This window comes from Oncorhynchus nerka, linkage group LG5 (assembly GCF_034236695.1).
Source record: "Oncorhynchus nerka isolate Pitt River linkage group LG5, Oner_Uvic_2.0, whole genome shotgun sequence".
NCBI classification, from domain to species: domain Eukaryota; kingdom Metazoa; phylum Chordata; class Actinopteri; order Salmoniformes; family Salmonidae; genus Oncorhynchus; species Oncorhynchus nerka.
The window spans coordinates 65,716,900-65,734,464 of record NC_088400.1 but is presented as its reverse complement, the minus strand read 5'-3'; the positions used below and the strand labels follow the sequence as shown (position 1 = coordinate 65,734,464).

The window sequence follows — 17,565 nt, the reverse complement described above, 5'->3', positions numbered from 1 at the left end:
CTGTTACAGGGGTTTGGTGTGACAGTACAATGTCCATAAGCACTGAAGGGTACAGCATTCCAGGGTAGGTTCCTACCCTTAACCATTGTGAATCGAGGTACAAGTGCTGATTGTAGATCAGTGCAGACAATATCACGGCCATAAACCAATACAAACATGACAGAACAGACACAGATCTTGGCTGACCATAGTTTACATTAACAGCAGGTGGGATCTCCATTTTGAGGGGGAGGAGGTACAAAGGGAGGGGATAAGGGAGGAGAGGGGGAGGAGGTACAAGGGGATGTGGGATAGGAGGGGAGTGCCTGTGGCACACATAAAAATCACCCATTTTATTTTTGGCCACGAGTAATTCATAATACCGACAACAATCATAACCATGGCAAACAATCCTTTTATAAAACAAAGCTGAATTATTTTCAGTTCAGTGCTGCTGCATGCTCCTCGGTGTAAAATGGCACCCTGTTTCTGTTCCTTCCTCAATTTGTTCCTTGATCATTCTAATGATCCAATAGGAACGCTCCGTGAAAGCCCCTTCTCCACTCCAATTAGCCAGCAAGTCCGTCAATCATTTGTCAACCCCGCTGCCGTGCTCAGTATGGCCGCCATACAGCCTCGGGTACCATATTGGTAGGGGAGCTACTGTGACTTCCCTCCGCTTCCACCCCCACCCCTTCGCTCTGATTTGGCAGAGACGGGTGCAGGAGGGAGGAGCCTGTGGATGCGTTGGTGCAGGGAGGGAATATCCTCGGAGGAGACCGCTCCCCGCCTCCCCCCGCCATCATGGAGAATTGGTAGGACCCAGCGGCCGTGCTATAATACAGGTGATAGGGAGAGGAACCGGCCTGGAACGGTCCACTTTGGCCCTGGGGGGCGTTTGTGGGGTAGGGCGGGGGGAGGTAGGTGTGGTAACGCCCAGCAGGGGTGGTCGCCATGGTCAGTCCAATGGCGCCGTTGGATACAGGGGTAGGGGTGTATGTGAAGGCCCCAGTAGGGTAGTGCATGCGCGGGTCAGGGTAGCGGCTGTCAGGGAGCGAGGTCAGGGAGGAGAACGGGCGATCCAGGGACATACGGGGGTCGCTGAAGGCTGTGAGGTCAGGGCCTGTAGGGGGAGAGGTCAGGGGTTAGAGTGGAAGCAGGAAGTGAATGAGTGCGATCGATGACTGTAAGAGAACACTACGGGCAGTCGGCAGAGGGTGAATGAGAGTTTGTGTGTTACCTGAGAGGCGGCTGGACAGGTCACTGAGGGAGGAGCGGCTGGGTGATATGGGCGTAGTTGAGTGGACGGTGGGCGTGGTTATCTGACCCAGGTAGGGGTAGGACTGCTCATAGGACCATGACGGAGATGTCTGCATCTGCCTAGAGTCTGAGAGATTAGAATAGAACAGATACTTTATTCATTAGAATGGAAATATATATTCTGCCTATCCCACCACCCACAGACACACACGTTGAGAGAGGGTTACACACACACACACACACACACACACACACACGCCGGAGGTTGTTTCACTCCAGCATCTGCTGAACAGGTAGAAACTGAAACATTACAGATGTCTATACTGGATGTGATTGAGGAGAGATGTGAGGGAGTAGTAGTTTTCAACATCACTACAGTCACTCACAAGACCTTCAAAACTTTCACTCAACACTTTCACTCACAACACCTTCACTTACAACACCTTCACTCACTACACTTTCACTCACTACACCTTTTCACTCACTACACCTTTACTCTTTCACTCACTACACCTTCACTCACACCTTTTTACTTTACACCACTACACTACACCTTCACTCACTACACCTTTACTCACTCACTCACTACACTTTACTCACTACACCTTCACTCATTATACCTTTACTCACTACACCTTTACTCATTACACACCTTTACTCACTACATTCACTTTACACCTTTACTCACTACATTCACTCACTACACTTTCACTCACTACACCTTTACTCATTACACCTTTACTCACTACATCTTTACCATTACACCTTTACTCACTACACCTTTCACTCACTACACCTTTACTCACTACACCTTTACCACTACACCACTCACTACACCTTCACTCATTACACCTTTACTCACTACACCTTTACTCACTACATCTTTACTCACTACACCTTTACTCACTACACCACTCTCACACTTTATCACTACACACTCATTCACTACACTTTCACTCACTACACTTTCACTCACAACACCTTCACTCACTACACTTTTCACAACACTCACTACACACTTTCACTCACTACACCTTCACTCACTACACCTTTCACTCACTACACCTTTCACTCACTACACCTTCACTCACTACACCTTCACTCACTACACCTTTACCCATTACACCTTTACTCACTACACACTTTCACTCACTACACTTCACTCACTACACTTTCACTCACTACACCTTTACCACTACACCTTTACCCATTACACCTTTCACTCACAACACCTTCACTCACTACACTTTCACTCACAACACCTTCACTCACACACTTTCCTCTCTCACAACACCTTTCACTCACTTTCACTACACATTCACTCACAACACCTTTCACTCACTACACACTTTCACTCACTATACCTTCACTCACAACACCTTTACTCACTACACTTTCACTCACTATACCTTTCACTCACAACACCTTCACTCACTACACCTTTACCCATTACACCTTTACTCACTACACTTTTCACAACACTCACTCACTACACTTCACTCATTACACCTTCACCCACTACACTTTCACTCACTACACCTTTACCTCACAACACTCTTTACTCACTACACCTTTACTCACTACACCTTTACTCATTACACCTTTACTCATTACACCTTTACTCATTACACCTTTACTCATTACACATCACAACACTTCACTCATACCTTTACTCACTACACCTTTACTCATCACACCTTTACTCACTACACACATTCACTCACTACACCTTTCACTCACTACACCTTTACTCACTATACCTTTACTCACTACACCTTTACTCATTACACCTTTACCCATTACACCTTTACTCACTACACCTTTCACTCACTACACCTTCACTCATTACACCTTTACCCACTACATCACTCACTACACCTTTACTCACTACATCACTCACTACACCTTTACTCACTACACCTTTACTCATTACACCACTCACTACACTTTTCACTACACTTTTACCCACTACACCTTCACTCACTACATCTTTACTCACTACACCTTTACCATTACACCTTTACTCACTACACCACTCACTATACATTCACTCACTACTTCACTTACTACCTTTACTCACTACATCACTCACTACACCTTTACTCATTACACTTTACCCACTCATTACACCTTTACTCACTATACCACTCACTACACCTTTACTCATTACACCTTTACTCACTACATCACTTTACCTTCATTACATCACTTACACCTTCACTCATTACACCTTTACATCACTACATTACACCTTTACTCACTACACCTTTACTCACTACATCACTCACTCACAACACCTTTACGCACTACACCTTTACTCACTACACCTTTACTCATTCACCTTTATCACACCTTTACTCATTACACCTTTACTCACTACACCTTTACTTACATCACTCACTACACCTTTACTCACTACACCTTTATCACTACACCTTCACCTCACCTTTACTCACCTTTCACTCACTACACCATAATTTACTAAATCACTCACCACACCTTCACTCACTACACCTTCTTCACTACACGATCACTCACTACACCACCACTCACTAGACTAGACCATCACTCACTACATCACCACTCACTAGACTAGACCATCACTCACTACACCACTCACTCAACTCCACTCACTCACTACACCATCACTAACTACACCTGGGCTGAGCTGGGAGGCAGAGAAGAGAAAGGATAAATAGTAAAATATCCAGGACATGATGATGGACAGAAAGATAAAGAGGGAGATGGAGTGAGTGGGAAAGTGGAGGAGAGAGGAAGGGAATAAAGAAGAGAAAGATGGAGAGAGATGGTCAGATGGAGACAGAGAGGAGAGGAAGTGATTAGCCTAGTGAGGGGGCGTAGGAAGGGTAAGGGGGGTGTGTGTGTGTGTACTCTTAGGCAGCCGGTTCTTTTCCCTGTGGTCCAATAAATGCCAGTGATCGCCCGCAGACTCACAGACAAGAGTGTGTATGTGTATGTGTGTGTGTGTGTGTGTGGGTGTGTGTGTGTCCCACATACTCTGCAGACAGAGAGGGGAAGCAAATTGCACACAGCAGCCAAGACGTCAATGGCCTTTTTAAGTGCAGCCAGCTCCCCCAAGAACAAAACACTGAGGCCTAGGCTCAGTGCCAAGACCCCCTCCTTTCTTGGCTCCCCTCCCCAGGCTTCGGAGCTCTGATCTGGGGCAGGAGTCACACATGGCTGGGTGGGTGGCTGGAGGCGGGTCTGTGTCAGGGCTGCTGCTGCTGCGGTTCATTCATTTTTACTGCATTCCCACACACATGTAGACATATGCACAGTCACTCGCCTACACGCACATGGTAAGCTTTACACACACACACACACACACACACACACACACACACACACACACACACACACACACAGACTGAAAAATGAAAAATTTTAATCTGGCTTTATCACCGTCTCTTGTTCTATAGTTTTACAAGGACACCGAGAGCACTCTTGCTCTCTATGGACAGATGCTCGTAACATAACAGTAGTATCTGCCAACAGACTCATAATTTGGACAAATCCCGATTTCGCAGGTGCTCACTTCTTTCCAATGTCATTTCGGAATGGGAGGGAACATTTGGCTGATATGCCCGAAGGTGACTGAGAGTTTCCGTCTTGGGGGTGGAGACTTCTCTAGTCTCGTTAGTTCATTTTCTAACACGTATCCCCCCCAGAACTTAATTAGAGCATCTGACGCAAGTGTTTTATTTCTGGGTGTCCAAGATTACATTTGGACAGATGGGACGAATGGAATCGGTCAGGTGGCCTCAGCTGGCACACACTGGATGGAGAGAACACACTCCTACACACACGCACACACACACACACACACACACACACACACACACACACACACACACAGCTGCCTCTGACACACACATACACCCAGCCCATGGCCCCAGCTGCCTCAGATTTTCACAGATATGAAAAGAGAAGTAGGAGAGAAAGAGAGAGAGAGGAGGAGAGAGAGAGAGAGATTGAGAGAGAGAGAGGAAGGGAGGAAACAGAGAAAGAGGAGGGAGGGAGGGAGGGAGGGAAAGAGGGATGGGAGGGAAAGAGAGAGAGAAAGAGAGAGGGAGGGAAAGAGAGAGAGAGATGGATGGAGGGAAAGAGAGAGAGAGGGGGAGGGAGGGAAAGAGAGAGAGAGAGAGAGAGAGAGAGAGAAAGAGAGATAGGGAGGGAAAGAGAGAGAGAGAGAGGGAGGGAGGGAAAGAGAGAGGTCTTGAATGACTTAATAACGGTTTCCGCTGGCAGTGCTCCTGTTGCTATTTTTGTGGCCTCAGGATCAGAGAGACACACACAGGAAGGACTGGGGCCTGCCCCTCTCTTTCTGACTCCCCTCCTTCTATCCATCCATCCTTATCCCCGTTTCTCTCTCGCGTCTCATGTATCTTTTGGGGTATTTCACCTCTCTCCGTCTTTCCATCTCTCTTTACCTCCCTCCTATTTCTCCATCTCTCCATACACCCATCTCTGATTCCATCTCCATCTCTCCATCTCATGTCATTTGTTGACATCACTTTTGGAGACATAGCTAATTCCTGTCAATGTCAATATTTTGCTGGTCTCTTACGTGTAATGTGAATGACTCCCTTAAATACTGTAGTGTATTACACAGAAGACTGGTGGCACCTTAATTGGGGAGAACGGGCTTGTGGTAATGGCTGGAGTGGAATGGTATCAAATACATCAAACACATGATTTCCATGGTTTCCATGTGGTTGATGTCATTCCATTCGCTCCGTTCCAGCCATTATTATGAGCCGTCCTCCCCTCAGCAGCCTCCACGAGTATTGCGTGTTTAGATTTTAAATGAGGTTTTTTTCACACACTTCTACTTCCTGTCAGCTGACTCTCACTTCCTCCTCTCCTCCCTGGCCTGCTTCCTCACGACAACTGTCTACATATACTGGCCAACACACACACACAGACATACACACACACACACACACACACAACACTTCTGGAGAAGAGGAACAGAAACTGCGGGCGTGTGTGTCAGAGGCTCTAGTGCCACACGTTAACCGCAATAGGATTGGCTAAAACCACAAAAAAGGAAGTACTGGTCTTTCCAAACCCAGAGTTAAAGAAAACACGGCTTAGATAAAGATACACAGAAAAATATGTGAAAAACAATTGATTGGGCCTCTTCTCTCCTGCTCTCTTACACATTGTTTGAGTGTTGTTTGCTACGTATGTGGAGGCATAATGCCAGTGGTTTCACTGTGTGATGACAGTTAGCATGTAGCCTATGCACCGTGGGTGTATGTGGTACCATGAGAGAAGACTCACCTGGTATCTGTGTGTGGTGTGTGGGGTTGCTGAACTGGGCCGGGTTCAGGGCGGGCGGGGATTGGGAGTGGGGCGTGGTGGTGATGATGGTGAGGGCGTGACCCTCATGGAGCTCCGCCTTAGTTGGTCCAGCTCACTCAGACGCTCGGAGAAGGCCAATGCTCCCGTCTTCACATCCTCCAGCTTCTGTCTGTGGCCTACAAACACGCAGGCAGAAACGCATACACTCTCCATCAATCAATCAGTCTCTCAGTCTGTCTGTCTGCCTGTTTGTTGACATGTTTTTCTTTCTTCTTTTTCTTTAGTTTGGGGTCTCAGTTCTAATTACAATATGAGATTTTCCCTATTTGGTTTCATGTTGAGTGATATGAGGGCCAGACTGAAAGGACATAAGAGACAGGGAGAGAGAGATATGAGAGAGAGAGAGAGAGAGAGAGAGGGAGAGAGATATGAGAGAGAGATATGAGAGAGAGAGAGAGAGAGAGATATGAGAGAGAGATAAAAAAGATGGGGGGAGAGAGTGAGAGAGAGATAGAGAGAGAAAGGGGGGAGAGACAAAAAGAGAGAGAGAGACAAAGAGGGGAGAAATAGATGGAGGAAGACAAAAGGGGGAAGAGAAAGGAGGGAGAAGCCTGATGGAGGAAGAAAACGGAGACAGAAAGTATCCAGTCAGCTAGCCAGCCTCAGCTGTGAAAACCATCACTCGTCTTCACATTCTCACACACACACACACACACACACACACACACACACACACGACTGGTGCACTGGGAGGAAGTGGTGCTGTAACTGGAGCCTGTGTCTTAGCCCTTTGAAGCGGGCCAGAACCTAGAGCCAGCCAGACCCTCCCACACACACACACACACATTGAGCCAGCCAGCCAGCCAGACCCTGACGCTGCACGGCGCCCAACACCAGATTCCCTGACCAGAATAACAGGACCATCAGGGGATAGTCCCGTTAACAACCACGAGACACAGGTGTGATGATTCTTCCAATCAGCACCCTCCCAGAACTACAAACCCAGAACTAATGCAACTACAAATCCCATACCACTCTAATGGTAATTATGGTCATGATGGTCAGCATGATCATGATAATGTAATAACAACTTCTGATAATAATGACGAGGATAACTATGCTTAGGATGCATTGTCTTCCATTGTCTTAGTGCAATCCTACGCCCACGCTCATCCTTCAACCGCCGGAGTCATGTGACGTTGATGTTGATAAGTGCGATGATGAGGATGAAGGTGGTACTCACGGCGTGGTTCTCTGGGCCCGTCCACGGTGATCTTGATAGCTCTCTGGTAGGTGGCCACCTGGGGAGGTTGGTGAACACCGTGATGGTCAGAGTGAAACTCTTCCCTGGAGGAGGACAGGAAGAGAGGGTGGAGAGGAGGGGAAGAGAGAGTGAAAAATATGTTTTAATGTGATCATCTACACAGAAACCCTCGTGTCTCACAATAACCACCGGCATGGGCCTCTATTTCCCCTGCCTACCCCTCTTCTCCCATGTTGGTCTGCACCTCCCTGAAGCATGCACTCCCTCTCTCTCTCTCCATCTACCCCCCTCTATCCCAATATACCCCAGGTCTGGATAAGACATTAAGATCAGCCTGACACAGAAATAACCCAGAGAGACATCAGAGAGACAGACAGACCCTACGGCTCCACACCTATTTACTGCTCATAAACACACACACAGACAAACAGTGTGTGTGTACATGTGTGTGTTTATTATACTTTTAAAGAGTGTATGTGTGTGTGTTTTTGTGTGTGTTTTATTATGCTTGTGTTCGTGTGTGTGTGTGTGTGTGTGTGTGTGTGTGTGTGTGTGTGTGTGTGTGTGGTGTGCAGACTTGGCTGGTGTAGCTGCCGTGTGACTAATCCAGTCAGAGGGTCTGGTGATGAGAGGACAAGGCTGACAGTCAACACTGTGACTGTGTTTCTGTATAGATCTATGAATATGTGTGTTTGTCTGTCTGCATGTGTGTGTATATCTGTGTATCTCCGTGTGAGTGTAAGTGAGTAGAGATTCCTAGGTGAGTGGAGGAGACAATCACATCTGTGTGTGTTTTTTTGGTCACCCAAACCATGGTGGAGTGCATATGCTGAGAGGATGTACACACACACACACACACGTCACCCCCATGGGGAGGCATTTTAGGGAGGCGGTTAGAGACTGTGCCAAGGCTTAGAGTTACCACACACAGACCAGCCTACGCCAGCTAAAGCCCTGGCTCTGTTACTCACACACACCCACAGTCTTGTACAGCTAATGGTGTCCCATTCAAAATCCCATAACCCTAACCCTAGCTCCAAACCCTAAACGTAATTCTAAATTTAAACCTTGTGGGGGAACAAATGTCCCTAGTTGGTAAAATGTTTGATTGTGCACACACACACACACACACACACACACACACACACACACACACACACACACACACACACACACACACACAGCTGTACACACACACACTTGTCCAGACCCCACCAGGCAGAGACTATTCTCAGAGTCTAGAGAAGCTATGAGATCACATACAGTGGGGAGAACAAGTATTTGATACACGATTTTGCAGGTTTTCCAACTTACAAAACATGTAGAGGTCTGTCATTTTTATCATAGGTACACTTCAACTGTGAGAGACGGAATCTAAAACAAAATCCAGAAAATCACATTGTATGATTTTTAAGTAATTAATCTGCATTTTATTGCATGACCCAGACCAGCCTACAGAAACCTTTGCTACAGAGAAAGCCTGTAGTTCTTGACCAGGCTGCACACACTGCAGCAGGGATTTTACTACAGACATTCTCCAGATCCTTCAGGTCTGGGGCTGTCGCTGGGCATGGACTTTCAGCCCCGCCACAGTCTTGGGTTCAGGTCTGAGAGCCAAGCCACCCAAGACCTTGAGATGCTTCTACGGAGACACATGCTGGAAGTTCAGTCCCATTCAAAGATCTCCCATATCCATCCTCCCTCAAACGGTGCAGTCCTCCAAACCAAAGAATGAAATGTAATTCTAATTCTTCTTCCCCATACACAAAAAAAAAAGCCTATTTTTGTGACAACATGGGATCATCCAGATGGTCACAAAATGTCCCCAGTTGGTCAAATGTTTGATTGTTTACTATGGTTTTTTGAGACTGTGGTCCCAGCTCTCTTCAGGTCATTGACACAGTTCTGGGCTGACACACACACACGAGTTGAGACATGGACACACATCTTGAACTTCTTCCACACACACACAGCTGCTTGCCTATTGTCCCACACACACACATTGTCCACACATCCCAGCCTTGTGCAGTCTACAATTTTACACAGGTACTCAGTCTGTTTGATTGACTGTGGACAGGTGAAGTACTCAAACAGGCAGTTTACAGGTAATGAGTGGAGAACAGGAGGGCTTCTAAAGAAAAACAACACACAAGCAGGCAGCAATTATTTACTTAAAAATCCAGGACTATTCTCAGAGTCAAGAGAAGCTGCAAAATGAGATCACATCCCTATCCTACGTTTGCTATTCAAGTGTGTTTTACTGCCCAAAGAGAGGCAAATCTACTACTACAGTAATATTCACCATAATGGGAAAACTGTCCATTATTCATCATGTAGTACTTACTATTTTTCTTAAGTAAGTTATTGTAGGATAATTGAATTGCAAAATATGATAATATTTCACAATCACATTTCCGCTTAAAAGATTGCTCATTGTCTTACATCAGACAAAAACACACAAAAAAATCCTCTTTTCTTTTTCTCCATATGTATGCAGATACACGCACGCACACACACACACACACACAAAGTATTAGTGTCTGTGAGGAGACACATGGGAAAAGACACACACAGAACTGTGTGTGTGTGTGTGTACATTAGTGTCTGATTTCATAATAAAATGGAAATCTGTAGCTATAATACTATAGTGCCTATAAGACATTCTGTCTGAGAGGCAGACAAGGGTTATTTTTTACATGGAAGACAACACAGCTAGGAAACATCATGGCACATCCAAGTGTGTGTGCACATCCAAACAACTGTGTTTGCAAGAGAGAGAAAACGAGAGAAGGAGAGCGAAAGAAAGAGATAAATATGTTTGAGATTGTTTGTGCCTTTTGGCCGCCCAGTAACTCACTGCTCCTATATCCAGAAAGAGAGGAGAGTGGGAGGAGACAGAAAGACAGAGGAAGGACAGCTGTGGTCTTTGTTGCTGGTGTGCTATCTGCAAGAAAGAATCTGAGAGGATCGGTAAGTGATAGAGGGGAGAGGTAGAGCGATCGAGAGAGATAGGATGAGAGAACAGCTGTGGTCTTTGTTGCTGGTGTGTCATCAGTCTGTCTGTCTGATCGGACACCATCAGTGCACATCTAAAAAGCTGTGTCTGTGTGTGTGTGTCTGTGTGTGTGTGTGTGTGTGTGTGTGTGTCTCTGTGTGTGTGTGTGTGTGTGTCTGTGTGTGTGTGTGTCTCTGTGTGTGTGTGTGTGTGTGTGTGTGTGTGTGTGTGTCTCTCTGTGTGTGTGTGTGTCTCTCTGTGTATGTGTGTGTGTGTGTGTGTATGTGTGTGTGTGTGTGTGTGTGTGTCTAAGTGCCAAGGCTTTTACCCAGTTTACATTTCTCTGGGGCTTACTGTACAGAGATGACTGTTTACTCCGGAACTCTCCATCTGTAATAGCCCTTATCAATGGGATGATTTCTGTGTGTGTGTGTGTGTGTGTGTGTGTGTGTGTGTGTGTGCGTGCGTGCGTGTGTGTGTGTGGGGGGTGTTCAGGTCTAGGCTTGATGAGTACAGCAGTGTGTTTACCACAGTTGGTCCTATCAGCATTAGCCAATCACTTGTCTTATCTTCCTTCTGAAACCTCTGTCATGGTGTGTGTGTTTCCCAGAAGAAAAGAGGAGAAGGAGGAGTGTGTGTGTGTGTGTTTAGAATGGTTTATTTCATATTCAGACGTGTGTGTGTGTGTGCGTGTGTGTGTATGCGTGTGTGCGTGTGTGTGTGTGTGAGAAAGAGATCCCTTACATAACTCTAAACCACACCACTGTAACCACACTAACACTGGGCCACAGCCTACTGAGCTGCAGCCAGACCAACACTCTGACCACAACCCAACCAAACACTCACCTAGTTTCATCAACGTTCACCACAAGTTCAGACAAGCTCACACATACAGTCATACTGTAATTAACCCTGAGCTGCATTCTAGGTCCTGTGGGTGTGTGTTTTAAGTCAGACTAGATGGCTGTTTGCCTAGCAGTACAATGGGACAATTGAGGTGTGTGTGTGTGTGTGTGTGTGTGTGTGTGAGTGTGTGTGTACAGTAACAGATAGCTTATGTACAGAGAGGCCTGTGTTTTAAATAGATAAGACATTTGCCTGCACCTGATTTGGAGTAACTGCGGTTCACCGTCCGTTAGGGACAGAGAGAGAGAGAGCTATATCAGTGTATCTATATATATGTGTGTGTGTGTGTGTGTGTGTGTGTGTACCTCGTCCGCTGCGGCCTACGAAGCGCAGGTCGTTGAAGCGAGCCACCTGGTTCTTGAGGGCGGCCGTGGCATTGCGGAGCTCTGCTGAGTAGTTCTCATCGTTCCCAGCCATCACCGTGACCAAGGTACCGTCAGGGATATCACCAAGGGCAACCACCTACGGCAATAGGAGGAGAGACAGAGACACAGTCAGATAAATGGAAACTTTATGGCTTGTCTTGCACATGACAAAAAAGACAATACATAAACATAATTACACACGTAATTTACATTGAACACTTTACACAAAACATCAATTATCAGGTAGATACAGGGGCGCAACCTATACTGGGGACGGGGGGACATGCATTTTTGCCCCCCCCCCACCCGTTTTATCATTGTGATACAAAACGGGGCAACAGTGTGTTTTAGGACGCCTCCGAGTGGTTGGGTAGGCTGTTTGGAGAGTTTATTCGACTGGATAATTAAAAAATAAAATAATAATAACCGTTATGCCCCCCCCCTCCCACTTCTAAAACCAAGTTGCGCCCCTGGGTAGATATATGTATTTGTTAAAAGAGGAGCATCTTTAGTTATATTGCAACACTCTATTCCAAGTGTATTCAACTATGTTTATACTTTAAAAAATAATATTGAAAATGTTGAAATTCTAGTACTTCATAATGATTTAATTATTCATTTTGAATCTATTTAGTCGATGTCTCAGTAATTTGTTCCAACCCTGGGTCTACTAAATGGGAGGGCAGTCTGGGTGTTTTTGTGCTCCAGAAAGCCACCCAGACTACAGACTGAATAGCTCCACACCCAAAGCAAATAGACCCAGGGAGAGTCATTTTCATATTAACTGTAATCATGGCCACCAATCAGCGTGCAAATGTACAGAGGAGATAACGGGCATGGGTTCTACGGCTCTGTTCTGTTTTTTAACTGAGAAACTACATCTTTAGTCCACACATACACACACAACCTCCCTTCACCCACACACACAACCCCCCTTCACCCACACACGCGGCAGAGATGTAAAATACGGGTGTTTGGCAGTCCCAGTATAGTTTACATTCTCGAGGACTGTTGGGGAGCTACGGAAGTCAGACATGAGAGAGAGCTTTGGTGGAGCGTGAAAACGGCCCTGCAGAACAAACAATAATGAGGAAACGATTATAGAGCTCTTCAAGCAGACGGTCAACAACATCCAGACACAAACACACACTTAATGGCAATAACATCCGCCTATGACTTTGTTTATAATGTACATAATGTATACAACTCCCTCAATCTGATTTTACAGTATTTTTCTATGGCTTTTTTCACAAAAGCTTTTGTCCTAAAGTGCTTAAAAGTACTTTACTTGGAGGATATAATTCCCATTATGGATGGCCAGAACGACATCAGCCTAATGAAACAACTGGAAGACATTGACGTGCATCATTCCAATTCTGAGAACTGCATTACAAAGTGAAAAACTGTAAAGGAAGTAGGCTATGGCTATAATAATATTTTTCTCCAATTAAAAGTGTATTCTGTATTCCATTTGTAAATTGGAGAATTTTGCATTTTTAAAACACCTGAAACAGATTTTTCCGGCAATCTAGAGCCATAATCATTACACTTAATTCTATGTAAAAAACAAACATGTTCTGCATATGTAACCATACACCTTGAGCTGTCTGTGTCCTCCTGAAACTAAATATGCTTCTCTGTGATTCTCTGCTCAAATCTGGGTAAAATATTGGAAGGAATGTGAGTCTAATTCAGTACATTTAGTAATTGCTTGCTTTTCTAAGTCTATCAACCTTGCCAGCTGGCATGCCAACTAAGATAGTTAGACAAGCTAGCTACTCTAACTTGATTGATAGCCTGAAATGGCTTATTGGTAGCTAGTTATGAGGTTGTGAGATTGGGTACTGCTCATGGCCAGTTATCAAGCACCATCTCACACACACAGCAAGTGGTACCGGAGCGCCAAGTCTGGGACCAAAAGGCTCATTAACAGCTTCTACCCTCAAGACTGCTGAACAGTTCATCAAATAGCCTCCCAGACTATTTGCATTGACAGAAATTTGGCACAAGCTCGATGTACACTCATTGGACAATAACCACACACTCATACATACTACACTGACATTTCAACACATACACACCCAAAACACACACACATGTATATTGACGCAACCCACACACACACGCACACACACACATTCCTTCACACTCTTCACACACACACTGCTGCTACTCTGTGTTTATTATCAATTCATAGTCACTTTACCCCGTCACCTACATGTACATAATACCTGAATTACCTGGACTACCCTGTACCCCTGCACAATGACTCGGTACTGGTACCCTTTGTATATAGCCTCGTTATTGTTATTTTTCTTACTTACTTTTTTAAAACTCTGCATTGTTGGTTAGGGGCTTGTAAGTAAGCATTTCAAGGTAAGGTTGTAATTCCTGTTGTATTCAGTGCATCTGACAATATATATATATTTTATTTGACACAAACATACATAGACATTTATGAGAAACGTTGCCATCAGACTAAATTTGGGCAGGAAAACGTTCCTCTACAGCCTCCAGAAATTATTCAAAATAAAACAACAAATATAGCACTACACACACACACACTCCCTCACTCGCCTTGAATGCGATGGGCAGCGTCTTGTTGCACCTCCAGTGTGTGGGTAGGACAGAACAGATGAAGTTGGGGCTGTCTGTCCTCACCAGTTCTCCAGGGTGTTCTGACAGCACCTCCACCATGCCTCGGTCTGCAATACGCAGCTTTCCCACCAGGGCGGCACTACTGCTCTCCTGGGCACCCAGGGGCAGACCCTCACTCATCTTACCTGACAACAGGGTGGTGGAAGGGGGGGAGAAGCGCCGACCAGGTGCTGGGTCTGGAGAAAGATGGAGATGTAGATAAATAAGTGAGTGAGGACACAGACAGACACAATGCAGGCGTACACGCGCACACACACTATAGAGTCAACAGTATGTCAATAAGGCATATAACTTCGTAGAGAGTAATTAAAAACTAATTTAGGCTATTCACATTTTGAACTGTGCACATCATCAGTATTTTCTATTCTGTTTATCAATGTGCATGTAGTTTCAAGTTGGCCTTCAGAGCACAGAATTATACAAGTTCTCAGAATAGAGCGCAGTGAAATTACAACAGCGGAACCCAACCCTGGAGAGCCGGAGACACGTGAAACCAAACCGTTAAAAACCAGCCAGCGATGCTGCGTCTGACAGGGCCCGGCGCGCGCTCGGTCGGTCTGTCTGTCTGCCACTCAGCCAAGCCCACCACAATCGATGCCACATGTTGGCGGTTTGGAACGACCGGGGGTTTAAAAACCGCTGCTGCCTCTCGCTCTTTCAACAGAACTTGGAATAGTGTACCACAGAACTGGACTGAACTCCAACTCTGTGTTGCTCTCATCTAACCATCCAATACTAATAGCAAACCACGCGCTGTGGATGGAAGGATTTATTTATAAACCGTTGATGAGAGGGGAAGTAATGTGCTTTGCATGTGTTTTAATGTGGTTCCCACTAGTTACCACAGTCACAAAGTTATATTGTCTGTAGGTAAAACTACATGAAAACTCAAATGAGCTTTTTGGTCTTCATTTAGGGTTAAGAATAAGTTAGCAGTGTGGTTAAATTCAGGGGTAAATTTAGCTTAAAAATCAGATTTTATGGAGATAAATTATAAAAATAGGCGGGGTTTAAGACTTTGTGGCTGTAGTATCTAGTGACAACGGATTAATGAAGCCTAACCTCAAGTGCGTGTATGTGTGTGTGTTGACATTTGTGCGTACATTTATACCCGCGCGCATTCACACAGCCAAGAAACATACCGAAACCAGAATTTGAAGAGGAAATAAACGTAATAATTGGCAGGACGCCAACGGTTTTTTTCTCTCAGCGATTAGGCTACAGGCTACATTTGGAACCTAGCATGCACAAAGCACTAAACCACAGTTTAGAGGGAAGTTGAAATCTTGGTTGATAATAATACACAGGTTCTGCCACAGTATGGTGTTGATAAGTTAGACAGAACAAGATGGGTATAGATACCAACACATATTCAACCGTGCGTAAAATGTGAAAATAAGTTAATGTACCGTATTTGGCGTCCCAAAGGAAGACCATTTGTACACCGCAGTAGGATCCAGTTAAACGGACTCTCTGTGGAATATATAGCTCTATGTTTCTTCTGATAGTTGCCTCTAAAATGAAACCCGTTGTCGTTAGATGAACTCTCCCAAGGCACGTGGATCAACAGTGGAAATCAGGCGACAGTCCTGCGTGGGCACGAATAAAACTGGGTCTCTGCGTTCTAGTGGAGTCAAAGACCTTCGGTTAACAAATTACGCACATCCCGCCAAATTTCGGTGTGTGAAGTACTCATTCCATGATCCGTGTTATGGACACATAAACTGAAGAGGCATCCACCGACCAGATACTAAATAAAACCCGACCGTCATCCAAGGAGGTCTCGGGGCGCATTCAAATGAGCAGCGAATAAGAAAGTCCAGTTGGGTTCTTTTTTTCTCCTATTTTCCTCTTCTGTTGTTCTTCAATAACTTGTGAGTTTACTCGCCACAAAAGGTCAACTTTGATGGATGTTCTATGGCTCCCCAATTCGCAATAGGGATCTTCTCGTCTCTATGCGTGCCAACATGGGAGACGGAAAACACTTTAATTTCGCTTTTATAAATAGTGTCTGGAATGTCAACGAGGAATAGGCTAGGATGTGTCACTGCAAACAGCCTTATATTTCGACAAACCCTTGTTGAATGCTCCGGTTGTGTATAGAGTTGAGTTGCTGCGTATGAATGAACGTCCCGACAGTGGGAGGCAGGGTTTTACTGGCAGTCAGTCGGCAGTGCTGGAATGCGTCCCTCCAGGATTGGATTTGCATAGAGACAGATCTCAGCCAATGGAATCGAGCAACTACGGAGAGTCCGGGAGGGTTTAACCAATCAGAGCTGCGTCCGTCCAGGGATGGAGAACTGTGGGTTCTTAGGAAGGCTCGGGCCAGTCAATGGAATTCCACTTTGGGGCTGCGGTGCACGATGCCCGACGAGAGACGGACACAGCGGTCGCGCTCTAGTATTGTGGTTTTAACCTAAAAGTCAACAGCGTGCAATTGGATGTTGGATACCAATACAAAAACCAAAAACATAAGAAAATATATTGAAAGGTGGATTAAAATGATTGTTCACAAAAAAACTGCCCAAATCACAATTAGGCCTATGCGTTTGGACACCAAACACACATATTTAGTTGGAAATACACTTTAGCCTACCTAATGCCTGATATTTCCCGGATGATTTCTCGTGACGGTGTCAAAACATAGTCTGCATACACCATAACAAAATAAAATGAGTAAATATCCATGCAATACGCCAGCCAATAAGACATAGCCTATGTGCCTATATAGACGTTCAATAACAGGAAAAGTAAAGAGAGAAGCTCAAATGACTCATCTGTCGATGAGGGGGACATTTATACAAAGACAG

At 45.3% G+C, this 17,565-nt stretch overlaps 1 pseudogene; it reads right to left on the bottom strand.

The window, feature by feature from the left end:
* Positions 1-233: 233 nt before the first annotated feature.
* LOC135559474 (runt-related transcription factor 1-like) lies at positions 234-16,919 on the bottom strand (annotated as a pseudogene).
* Positions 16,920-17,565: the final 646 nt, after the last annotated feature.